The sequence below is a fragment of the Piliocolobus tephrosceles genome, chromosome 2, assembly GCF_002776525.5.
Source record: "Piliocolobus tephrosceles isolate RC106 chromosome 2, ASM277652v3, whole genome shotgun sequence".
Taxonomy (NCBI): Eukaryota; Metazoa; Chordata; class Mammalia; order Primates; family Cercopithecidae; genus Piliocolobus; species Piliocolobus tephrosceles.
In genome coordinates, this window is record NC_045435.1 from 180,851,987 (window position 1) to 180,865,414 (window position 13,428).

The 13,428-nt window shown below is 38.3% G+C and overlaps 1 long non-coding RNA gene and 1 pseudogene across 1 annotated transcript in view; one reads left to right on the top strand and one right to left on the bottom strand.

Moving 5' to 3' along the window:
- The first annotated feature begins 1,595 nt into the window (after positions 1–1,595).
- Positions 1,596–5,966, top strand: LOC111544229 (annotated as a pseudogene).
- A 2,852-nt stretch (positions 5,967–8,818) lies between these two features.
- Positions 8,819–13,428, bottom strand: part of LOC111544256 — a 530,430-nt gene continuing 525,820 nt past the window's right edge. Inside the window, exons 3-4 of the long non-coding RNA XR_002732086.2 lie at positions 12,685–12,738; positions 8,819–9,592 (exon numbers count right to left, since the gene is read on the bottom strand). This is a non-coding gene — a long non-coding RNA (uncharacterized LOC111544256). The remainder of the gene's footprint in view (positions 9,593–12,684; positions 12,739–13,428) is intronic.

The window sequence follows — 13,428 nt, forward strand, 5'->3', positions numbered from 1 at the left end:
TTGATATTTTACAATGATGACATGTTGATAATAGTTTGGCTATGTTGAGCTTAATAAAATATATAATCAAATTCATTTTAGTTGCTTCTTTTAATTATTTAAAGCAGAACTACACAATTTTAAATTACATTTTTTCATAATTGTAATCCAGTGCTTCTCAGATTTTACTGTGCTTACCAACTACCCAAGATTATTGTTAAAAGAAGATTCTGATTGCTCATTTTATATTTCTATGAACACGACTGCTTTAATGCTCTTTTCCTTCCATGTCATTGGCTATTGATAGCATTTAGCATATTTTATAACAGTGGCTCTCAAGCTTTATTGTGATTAATAGTCACCTGGTTGGCTTGTTAAACCAATGATTGCTGTTCTACTCCCAGACTGTAATTGAGTAGTTCTGAATGAGGATCCAAGAATTCATATTCCTAACAAGGTCCCAGGTGACACTGACGCTGCTTCATGGACCACACTTAACAGTAGCAAAACCCTAAAACTCTTTCCTCTCTTGCCTGTTCAGTCGCACTTAGCATCTTCTGTCCCTCTGTTTTGCAGTATAGTCTGTGAACGTAATTTTTATATTCCGCTCTACTCACACCAGTGTCCATTCATACTGTGGCAATGTCCATTCACCCTGTGACATTGTAAAGTCCCTGAAGGGAAACATTGTACCTGTTTGTCTTGGTACCACCAAAGCACCTACTTCATCAATTAGCTTCTTAAATTGAAATAAATTAGATTTAATGAAGTAATTCACCTTTCTTCTTTATTCTCTTATTAGAAGTTCTGATAAGCACAAATATTAAAATGCTAATGAAAGAAAACAGGTATAAGGGTTGATCTGTCAATTAATCTATTGATTTACTAATTATTGGGTAAATTGCTTTCTGTTCTTTATTATTTTAACTCAATGCATATTTTTAAACACTGAAATGCTAATGATTAGGGCAATCAGTTAGTTAGCCTGGTTTCAGATGATAAGTTAATTGGAAGGTTACAACAACTCTATCAAGTACACCTAGGAAATTAAAGCTATGACGTCATGGTAGCCCAGAAGGAGGAGATAAGCTAACCCTTTAAATTATGCTGATTAAAGCCTTACTGCCCAAAAAGTTCTCCTTAGACCAGTAGCATCAGCAGAGTGGAGGTAAGAGAAGTAACTATCACTAATAGCTTTTGCCATGCAAGAAGATGAGAAATAACGTCCTACCACATGGATTTCAATACCTTCAAAGGCAGTGTTTCTCAAATCTCAAAGTGTACACAAGTCACCTGGGGATATTATTAAAATGTAGATTCTGACTCAGATCCCAGGTGATTCTGATGCTGGTAATCTGGGGACCACATTTGGAATGATCCCTGAAACATTGTTACAAATGCATCATCTCAGGCAAAATACCTGAATATATCAATCAGAATCTGCTCTCAACAAAGATCTTGGGTAATTGGTAAGCACGTTAACATTTGAGAAGCCCTGGATAGAAAGTTAAGGGCAGAATCAGGTGCTATATAAGCCTGAGGTTGACTCTGGGCCTCTTTCCTCCCTTCCCTAAGAGAAGTGTCAGCATTTGGCCTAAGACAAGTCAGATGGCAGAATGGAGGAGGCAGATGCCCCACACAGATGGAAATACATTGCACGGGGATATGCAGACCACAGCAGAGCTCCTCCAATCTGCAACAGCCTTGTTCACAACAGGACCAAATCTCTCAAAGATTTGTGGCTAGGAGAATTAAAAGAAAAAGAGACTCTTAATATGATGGTAAGGCTTTAGCTGTCAAGCAGCAGGATGCTGCTCCTCCTTGACAGCATGAAAGGAAGCTCAGCTCTACCAGCCTACCTGTCTGGGAGCCACCTGTCACGTAGGAGTAGGAAGCAGATTTACTGCCAGAATTTGGGCAAAGCTGCATCCCCTCTCTCCAAAATCATGGGGATGAGATAAGTAAAGTGTAGGACTGAGCTTGCAGGGATGATGCCATCATGTAAACATGTAAATATCTACCTTAATTCACCTTTTCTTTTCTTTTCTTTTCTTTTTTTTAATAAGAGGGAGGCATGTGAGGCAACTTCAATAAGTTGAAACCCTTGTTATTTTGAAAGATAGTTGTAATGGTGGCTCTGATATGTGGAAGTTAATATACTTGACATAATGCAATATTTGAGTGTTGGTGGTTTGGAGAGGAGTCCATTAAGTTAACCACACACTTTTTAAGTTATTGACCATAGAAACCCTGGGTCCTCCATTTGATGAGTGGAGATTACAGATCTCAGTCCAAATAGATATTCTTGAACAAATCCTTTCAGAAATTGTTAAATGGGTTAAATATTCTTTCCTTCTGTAAGTCCTCTAATACTTTAATATGTATGTTTTAATATGTATTCATTCAACCAGTTGTATAAATAAACATTAATTGAGCAATGGCTATTTAGGCACAAATCTTGGGGCTAAGGAAATACATACGGACAGGCAACATCTTTGACCTTGAGCTATTATATCATGGTTCAGAGAGAGTGACAAAAACATTAACAGGCAGCACAGAGCTGTCAGTGATAGGATAGAGGACGTGCTGCCTAATGTGAATATAGGCATAACAGAAAATGATGATGACATTAATGTGTGTCTTACATTTATTACATGTCAAGAACTATGCTAAGTATTATCCATAACTAAACTCATTTATTTTTTATCATAACCACATAAAGTAAACATTACTATTCCCATTTCTTAGGGTAAAAGTAATAAAGCACAGAAAGGTTAAGTAGTTTGCTGAAAGTCACACAGCTAGAGTGGCAGGAATAGACAAACTTTAAAACTAAGGTAATATTGTTTGGAAATAAGATACTGAGGTCCAGAGATAGAAAATTAAATGCATAAAATTACATTAAAATGAACATTTACTAATGGCCTGCTATTACCAGGAACTGTGCTAGATCTGGAAAGTAACAAAGATGGACAAGACATTGTTTCACTAATCAGGAGTTCATCAATAGGACATATAGGCCGGGTGCCGTGGCTCACGCTTGTAATCCCAGCACTTTGGGAGGTCGAGGCAGGCAGATCACGAGGTCAAGAGATCGAGATCATCCTGGCCAAAATGGCAAAACCCCGTCTCTATTAAAAATACAAAAGTTAGCTGGGCGTGGTGGCATATGCCTGTAGTCCCAGCTACTCAGGAGGCTGAGGCAGGAGAATCACTTGAACCCAAGAGGTGGAGGTTGCAGTGAGCCGAGATCATGACACTGCACTCCAGTCTGGTGACAGAGCAAGACTTCCACTCCCCGCCCCCAAAAAGAAAAAAAAAAAGATATATAAACACACATAGGGATATATTGTGGTAAACTGTTCTAAGTTTGCTGATGCATGTATGTGCAAGGTACTGAGGACATAAAAATAAGGGAGTGATTGACTCCATTCTGGATGTGGTCAAGGAAGACTTAAGAGGAGGTGATATGTCAGCTGGGCTTTGAGTTGTGAATAGGAATTTGCCAGGTAGAGGCATTTCAGGGAAAGGAAACAACAGGTTAAAAGAAAAGCAAGGACATTAAAGAGCAAGGTAAGGGAGGTTTCTTTATATAATTCAGTTGAGTATCTACTCTATATAAGCAGATGTAACACCTGGTATAGATGTAAAACAATGAAGAAAAAGAGTCCTTGGAGTCTGCAAGGAAGGTTACTATTCCTCATCTTTATGCCTGGCAAGGGTGCAATGGCAGAGTGTGGTTAGAAACTGCATAAGGAATACAGTCTTCCATCTCTTGAACCTCCTGATCCTAGTAAAGTAGTGGTAACAGATTTGGAACAGGTAAGCACACAGAGAAAAAGAATAGAAGACAGAATTTCAGGGCACATAGGACTATAACAATAATTTAAAGATAAAAAAATGTACAAGGAGTGGTACCAGATTGTTATGAATGAAGATACAACCCACTCTCTTGTAGAAGGAAAGCATGGGATAAGGTAACATGGCGCCCAATCCAGGAAAGTTTAGTGATGAGAATATTCCAATTAATGTAAATGGAATATCTGAATTGAGCCTCATACCGAAGACATCCAATGAATTGTAAAAGATATCCTCAACATTCTACATTATATGTCATAGGTTTCTTCTAAGTCACATCAACTAGAAGCTGAAACTCTAAAACCAGAATTCCCAGCAAGCAAGAAGCAACTGATCTTCATTCTTTTTATGATAAAATAAGAATTATGTTTACCTTATCATTCAGGCCTTGAGGAAGGACAGAGGCAAATGTACAGACCAACTCTAGCAACTTCCAAGACTCTAAGACGATGCTGAATATCTGTATTGAATGTATTTTCTCTAGCTGTGGACATTCATATGTGTATATATCTTTCTTTCTGATTTTGGTTTTTACTCATATTTAATACCACATTATGATGGTTATGTATTTAGTGGAATGAAGCAATTCAAATAAACAGGCGCTGGGAGGGCTATGGGTGGCCACATGAAGTCAGGCACCGTGGGACGTCGGTGAGGAAAGATCCTGGCTGGGCCCTGGCTAGGCTGACACCTGTGGGCGCTGCCACGGGAGGAGTCTGGGACTCGGTGAAGGTTGCCCCGGGAATGCGTCAGCTGGCACAAGACAGCTTGAGGGCCTGTCAGCCATAGAAGTGCCAGTCAGGTGTCACAGAAACAACCCAGCGTGGCCAGGGTACAAAACCTCAAGTTCAAGTGGAGAAGAGGAAGCTGAAAACCGGAATATTAGTGCTAAACATGGGAGGACCTGAAACCCTTGGACATGTTCATGACTTCCTTCTGAGGCTCTTCTTGGAGCAAGACCTCATGACACTTACTGTTCAAAATAAGTTTACACCATTCTTTTCCAAATGCAGAACCTCCAAGATTCAAGGGCAGTACCACAGAATTGGAGGTGGGTCTCCCATCAAGATGTGGATTTCCAAGCAAGGAGAAGGTATGGTGAAGCTGCTGGATGACTTGTACCCCCACACAGCCCCTCACAAATACTTTATTGGATTTTGGCATTTCCATTCTTTACCAAAATAAGCAAATGAAGAGATGGAGAGAGATGACCTGGAAAGGGCTATTGCTTTCATGCAACATCCACAGTATGGTTGCTGTACCACAGGCAGCAGCTTAAATGACATTTAAAGATCAGATAATAGAGTGGGACAGAAGCTTACAATGAAGTGGAGCACTATCGGCAGGTGGCCCACACATCGCCTTCTCACCCACTGCTTTGCTGACCACATTCTGAAAGAGCTGGACCATTTTCCACTGGAGAAGAGAAGTGAGTTGGCCATTCTCTTTTCTGCTCACTCACTGCCAATATCCGTGTTCAACAGACGAGATCCCTATTCTTAGGAGTTGTGTGCCACTATCCAAAGAGTCATAGAAAGATTGGGTTACTGCAACCCTTACCAGCTGGTGTGAGAATCCAAGGTTGGTTCAATGCCCTGGTTGGATCTTCAAACAGATGAAATCTATCAGAGGGCTTTCTGAGAAGGGGAAGAAGAATATCCTCTCAGTTTTGATAGCATTTACCAGTGATAACACCAAAATGCTGTAGAAACTGGATATCAAGTACTCTCAAGTTTCAGACCATGAGTGTGGAGTTGAAAACCTCGGAAGAGGAGCCTCTTCATGAAAACCCAGTATTCTCTAAGGCCCTGGCTGACTTGGTGCACTCACCTATTCAGTTAAATGAGCTGTGTTCCGCAGAGTTGACTCTGAGTTGTCTGCTCTGTGTAAATCCTGTCTGCAGGGAGATTAAATTCTTCACCAATTCTAAATTGTCTGCAGGGAGATCAGATTCTTCACCAGCCAGCAGCTGTGACCCCCCAAAGGTGGATCGCACGGGATTAGACACATGTCCAACCTCCATCTCCTGCCCATATGGAGAGGCATGTTATTTAGAGATTAAGGAAGGAAGTTACCTTAGCATACGTACAGTCTTTGGGCACAAATTATGTGATTATGTGTTTTCTTGAGGATTGGACTGTAGTGATGAATTTCTATTTTTATATAAGTATACAGTGGACATAGATATTTCCTCTCTCTAGGTATAAATTACTAATTTGTAATGTTCAATAAGACATTCAATAAATAAGTGTAAAAATTTATCTTATGAGACACACACCTATTTTAAATACAGATTTTTATTTTATTGCCTAAAATCCTCCTGAAACGGTGTGGAGTCCCCTCTGTGGTCTGTCAGTGTGAATGGGATCTGTTCAGTCTTGAGCATATAATTGTAGTTATTAAAATAAACATAGTTGAGTATTTGAAGTGAATTCAAAAAAGAAATGTTACTTCATCTTTCCCTAAGTCCGTGGGTTATAGAATGCCAGCAAGGCAATTTGGCTACCTACAACGACTGCCGTTGCCAGTGAGGCTGCCATTCATTAGTCATTTGATATTTGTGTGTCTCTCACTTTCCTCAGTGTAAAATTGAATCAAGTACATATTTCAGAAGTACTCTGAAATTCCCTAGGCACCCAAGGCTAATAAATGTTATACATGCTTTGGTGGGTGTCTGTGGTTGCACAGGAAAGTGGTTCCTATCCTCAAGGACAGCACTGCTGGGAAACGGTAAGGATGGCGTTCATCCTTACATCTCCTTCAGGGACCATCACAAGCCTTTGCATCCAGCATCTTGTTTATCTTAGTTGAATGTCTCCTTTCTGTACATTTCTTTTAAGATTTACTTTATATGGTCAACTATAGTTTGTAAGCTTGAATTATTTCTTAATTTACTATTTTTTATTATAAAAATTGTCAGGGAAACCAGCCCCCAATATTTCAACATAGGTTCTTTTCTATTTTCCCTAAGTGTCGGCCAGTCTGAGAAATAAAGAGAAAGAGTACCAAAGAGAGAAATGTTACAGCTGGGCCTCTGGGGGTGACATCACCTATTGGTAGGTTCCGTGATGCCCACCTAAGCCACAAAACCAGCAAGTATTTATTAGAGATTTCAGAAGGGGGGGGTACAAACAGGGAGTAAGGCACAAAGATCACATGCTTCAAAGGGCAATAAAAGATCACAAGGGCAGAAGGGCAGAGCAAGATCACAAGGCCAGGGTGAAATTAGAATTACTGATGAGGTTCCATGTCCTGCTGGGCACATGCTGTCTTGATAAACATCTTAACAGGAAACAGGGTTCGAGAGCAGAGCAGACAACCGGTTTGACTATAATTCACCAGGCTGGAATTTCCTAATCCTAGCAAGCCTGAGGGCACTACAGGAGACCAGGGCATATTTCATCCCTTATCTTCAACCACATAAGACAGACATTCCCAGCATGGCTGTTCATAGACCTACCCCTGGGAATGCATTCCTTCCCCAGTGTTATTCCTTGCTGGGAAAACAATTCAGTGATGTTTCTCCTATTTGCTTTCTGCAAGAAGAAAAATATGACTCTATTCTGCCTGGCCCCACAGGCAGTCAGACCTTATGGTTGTCTCCCTTGTTCCCTGAAAATCGCTGTTATCCTGTTCTTTTTCAGAGTGCCCAGATTTCATATTGTTCAAACACACATGTTTTATGAACAATTTGTACAGATAATGCAATCATCACAGGGTCCTGAGGCAACATACATCCTCAGCTTATGAAGATGATGGGATTAAGAGATTAAATTAAAGACAGGCATAGGAAATTATAAGAGTATTGATTGGGGAAGTGATAAATGTCCATGAAATCTTCACAATTTACGTTCAGAGATTGCAGTAAAGACAGGAGTAAGAAATTATAAAAGTATTAATTTGGGGGAACTAATAAATGTCCATGAAATCTTCACAATTTATGTTCTTCTGCCACGGCTTCAGCCAGGCCCTCGGTTCAGGGTCCCTGACTTCCTGCAACAAAAAGTTATAGCCAAATAGGACACGTGAAAAATACGGAAAACAAAAATAACTGGTCTAATATAACACTGTTATCATGTTATTGCATTTCATACCAATCTTGTCCTGTAGATATTTTTAATGCCATTGTCACCTTGGATTTGTGAGTGAAAAGTTGTTATAAAAATGTAAAAATAATGTCATATCAGAATCTGATCTTCTATATTTGGATTTAAGCAGATTAAAAGATCTTTGATGAATCTATGAAGAATTTTTAATGATCACTTTCTCTTTCCTCCAAGCCCTAAAACTTTGTTCTTCAAAAAAGCACTTCTTTGATTTTTTATAAGCTAGTTTACAAAGTGGAAATATTTGTGAATTCATAAATCTTATATATTGAGAATTTGCTGTGTTAATAAATATTATGACATCAATTAATAAATAAACATATGAAAGTGGAGATATCACCAGGCTCAGTGGCTCATGCCTGTAATCACAGCACTTTGAGAGGGGGAGGCGGGCAGATCACTTGAGGTCAGGAGTTCAAAACGAGCCTGGCCAACATGGTTTTTCAAAAATCCCCCACCAAAAAAATTAGCTGGGTGTGATCTCAGCTACTCAGGAGGCTGAGGCAAAAGGATTGCTTGAACGGAGGAGGTGGAGTTTGCACTGAACTGAGATGTCACCATTGAACTCTAGCCTGGGCAACAGAATAAGATTCTATCTCAAAACAAAACAAACAAACAAAAAAAAGTGGATACATCATTGTGGCTAAAAATGTTTTAAGAGAAGACGTTTTCAAAATAGTTTAAATGTAATGGACATGTACAAATTGAAAACACAGCAAAATAATCAAAGTAGAGAGCAATGGCAGAAAAACAACTTAAAACAAACAATAGAAATTGTGCTTTAATAATATACATTAAAGTTCCTGAGTCATTCTAGAGAGCAAAGAAGTTATTAGTATAACTGATAGAAATATTCATTTTTATCAATGTACTTCTGGAAAGTTTACCTATAAACATTTATTCATCCAATCATGTGTTCATTTATTCAGTAACTTTTCAATAAGCGCCTTTGATGTGCCAGTCACCAACTGTTCTGAATACATCAGAGAACAAGACAAATAATGCAATTGTCCTACATTTTCAGAGAAACAGCTAATAAATAAATAAACAAAGAAAATAATAACAGACTATGATAGATGATAATAAAAAGGAATTACAAAATGTACTTATTAGGTAGTTACAACCACTTAAGTCACTCTAAAACTTAGTGGCTTAGAACAACTAGAAATCATTGAACGCACAATACTAGGGATTGGCAATTTGTCCTGGGCTCTGTGAGACAGTTCTGCTTATCTGGGCCAGGCTCAATGGAGTTTGGCCATATCTCATTTGTGCTTCCGCAGACAGCTGCGACATTGGTTTAGGGTTGGCAGGTCCAAAACAACTCAGCTGTGATGGCTCATCTGCGTTCCACATGGTTGTACATCCTCCAGCAGACTACCTGGGACTTACTCATTTGGTGATGGTGCTGAAATCTCAAAAAAGAGGATGAAAGCTTGCCATGCCTCTTGAGGCCCAGACTTGAAACCCAATAGACTCCAGCTACTGATGGCAGAAGTTCCTAAGAATTGAGCTCATTTTTGCAGTTGACACATTAAGACAGAACACCCAGGACTAAGTTGATAATTGTGATGTTTGGAGTTTGGTTATAAAAGCAGCCAGCAAAGAAATCAGGAGAGGATGATGTTCTAGGAGTCTCCAGAGTAGAGCTAGAAATAAAATAAGTGAAACTAATGAAGTGAAACAGATGCAAAGAGTACAGATAAGGAACTCAAAATTAATGATAACTTTTACAGGCCATAAAGGAGAAAAGAATACGAAGTACAAAGTGTTGGAAAATTGTCCCAGAGTTTCCTAAAATTACCAACAAATAAAAATTCATTGGTTCTTCTGGTCTTTTATTTTTTCACCAAATCACCTGTATTAAAACTGTGAATAAGTTATGTTCTTGTATTTTACACTATTTATCAAAAATAAAGCTATATAATTACTCAAGGGAGAGGAGAATGTTCAAGAGTATCCAGGAGGAAAAAAAAATATCAGTAGGAAAGAAAAAGCTTGTTTAATTTGATTGACTGCATCTGAATTTAACTGAAGAATTTAGAAATTTAAAAATATTAGACTACTCCAAAAGTTGCAATCTGTTACTTCCTTTCTCATCTATTGTACATGTGTATGTATATATGTATATGTATGTACATTTTTTCTATACATATATATGCATATAGGCATATCACATGTATATGTATATGTGTTATATACATATAAAACCTTGCACTGTGTTCCTGCAAAAGCCACAGACACTCAATGCCAGGCTGTGAAAGCAGCCTAAATGGGGGCTGCACCCTGCAAAGCCACAAGAGCAGAGCTGCCCAAGGCTGTGGGAGCCCACCTCTTGCATTTCTTCCATTTGAAACGGGTGTATTTCAAATGGAAACGGCCAATTTCTTCCATTTGAAATGGGCGTATTTACCTAAAGCCTGTAACCCCATTGTACCTAGGAAGTAGCTAAAGTTCTTTTGATTTTACAGGCTCATAGGCCGTAAAGTTGTGCAATGTTTTACCTTGGCTACATCTTTCTAAATTTCTCACTGACATATTGCCATGTCTACATAGGCCCAAACTTTAACTGACCCAGAAACTCAACAGAAATGCCAAAGACAATCACGTAAAAGTTTTCTTAATGTTAACCTACCTTCTAAAAGACATTTTTTTCAAAATAGCAGAATCTAAAGGTAAATAATTACTTACAAGGCAGGGACTTGCCTTGTCTCCAATGAGACTTTGGACTTTTGAGTTAATACAGAAATGAGTTAAGACTTTAAAGGACTGTTGGTTGGAAGGGCAGGATTGTATTTTGAAATGTGAGGACATGAGATTTAGGAGGGGCCAGGGGCAGAATGGTATGGTTTGGCTCTGTATCCCCACCCAAATCTCATCTTGAATTATAGTACCCATAATCCCCACGTGTCATGGGAGGGACCTGGTGGCAGGTAATTGAATCAGGGGGTGGTTACCCTCATGTGGTTCTCACGATAGTGAGTGAGTTCTCACGAGATTTGATGGTTTTATAAGAGGCTTTTCCTTATAAACTTCTCTCTCTTCTGCCACCATGTGAAGGACACGTTTGTTTCCCCTTCCACCATGATTGTAAGTTTCCTGAGGCCCCCCCGAGCTATGTGGAACTGTGAGTCAATTAAACTTCTTTCTTTTATAAATTACTCAGTCTTGGATATTTCTTCACAGCAGTGTGAGAACGTACTAATAAATATGCATATGTATATATGTATATGTATGTATATAATATCTATTTCTATACACATATATGCATAACGTATATATATGTGTGTATATCCCTTTAATTGCATACAATTCATTTTGGGAAATGTACAATTACTTTTTTCTAGCCTTCAGCTGGTCTACTTTATTCCACTTTGCATTGTGATTTGTTGTTGGTGGTGTGACCTATTGCAGACTGCTTTCAGAAGTTTGATCACCGTATTACTAAAGCATTATGACTGAACCCAGAATGATGTGTTCTGTGGTGTTAGACATCCAATATTATGATAAATAGCTCTGTGCTCTAAAAGAGAAAGAAACATTTCAATCCAATATAAACGAAGAGACCCTGGCCTTGCCTGATTTTCTAGACAAACAGAGTTTGCTTTCCAGCTCTGATGAAAGGGCAAATTTTGAAATGGAATTAAGAAGCTCACATACACACCTGAGTCAGACTCATACCCATGCATCAGTGATTTAACCATAACCGAGTTCCTGTTGTTTATATTGCCTGTTCACATACAAGGTAAACTCAGTTTATTCTAAACACTCTGTGTCAGAAAGAATGAAACAAATGTATAGAACTGAACTCTATGGCTCAAAATAGTTCCTCCTATCTTCTAAAAGACAAAGATGTAGATTACTTGTTTAATGTGTAGTTCATCTCCTGTCACAACTGAAACGAAGGAAAAGTAACTCCATTTCTCTGACAATTTATGTCTATAATATTATGCTCAAATAGTCAAAGCTTCTCTTTTAAGCATCATATGAATTTTCATGAAGATACTCATGAAGTTATTATTTGAATAAACAAATAATTGAGTAATTTAGCACTTCCCAATGTGTTATGATATTTGTTTATTATATGCTCCATGAACAAAATAAAGTTTCCATCATTAGAAAAACCTATCACAAGAAGAGAAAACCAAACACCGCATGTTCTCACTCATAGGTGGGAACTGAACAATGAGCTCACTTGGACTCGGGAAGGGGAACATCACACACTGGGGCCTATCATGGGGAGGGGGGAGGGGGGAGGGATTGCATTGGGGAGTTATACCTGATATAAATGATGAATTGATGGGTGCTGACGAGTTGATGGGTGCAGCACACCAACATGGCACATGTATACATATGTAACAAACCTGCACGTTATGCACATGTACCCTAGAACTTAAAGTATAATAAAAATAAAAAAAATAAAAAAAAAAAAAAACCTGAGAATTTCTGTATAATACACATCGGCATAATAAAAGTTTTAAGAAATTCCTTACTAAAGAAATCTGATAACTATTGTATGTTAGAATGTTTACATACTTTTTGAACATAGAGCTCTATTATTTCCATAAAATATCATTGTGATTGTTTGTATTACTTGGTGGTCTGCAGAAAACAACAAACAACTGGAAAATTCTGAGTTCTATTTTTTTTTTCTTTTCCTGAACCAAACACTAGCTATCCAGGAAAAGGCCAAGTCGTGAAAGAATTACCGGAAATGTGTGTGTGCCTCCACACCGTTTACCTGAGCAGAAGTACCTGTCAGATCCACAAAGTCCTTAATAGTCCTAGAATAAAACTACAGAAAACCATGATTATGGAGGCAAAGAGTACAATGCAAAGAGAGCATCTGGGGATCACGGAAATACAGAGAGAGGCAAGATGCTGTTTTAAAAGCCTGAAAAAATAACACTATAGAGACGCAGTGCCACTTAATGGCCCAGAGGCAGGATCTTTCGATCATGTTGCAAAATCTGCAAGACATGTCTCTGACACCCCCAAGATTTGTGACCTCTGCCAAGTTATTTAACTTCCTTGAGCCTCATTTTCCAGAACTGCAAAATGGGGTGAATCTGATACCCAATTCAAAGGACTGCTGTGAGGATTAAATTATGACAATAACATCTGACATATAAGAAGAACTCAATAAATATTAGCTATTATTTAGAAGAAAGAAATAAATAACTTTTTTGTTTCACTTAGGGTAGATTTTGGTATCTGTGCTTATTTTGTTTGAGACTTGTTGACAAGGAAAGCTAGAAGGGAACTTAAGAGCATCTGGTTAATTCCCATTATTTTATATATAAATAAACTGAGACCCAGAGTGACTGGGCTGGAGGCATTTAGGTTTGATACATTTTACTTCCCATTCATGGGATTATAGTAATTTAAATGACTCAGAAGAAATTATCATGCATAAAATTAACATTTTCCTTTTGAGCACATATTGACTTTCCCTTTTAGTTCCCAAATATCCTAAATATTTCTC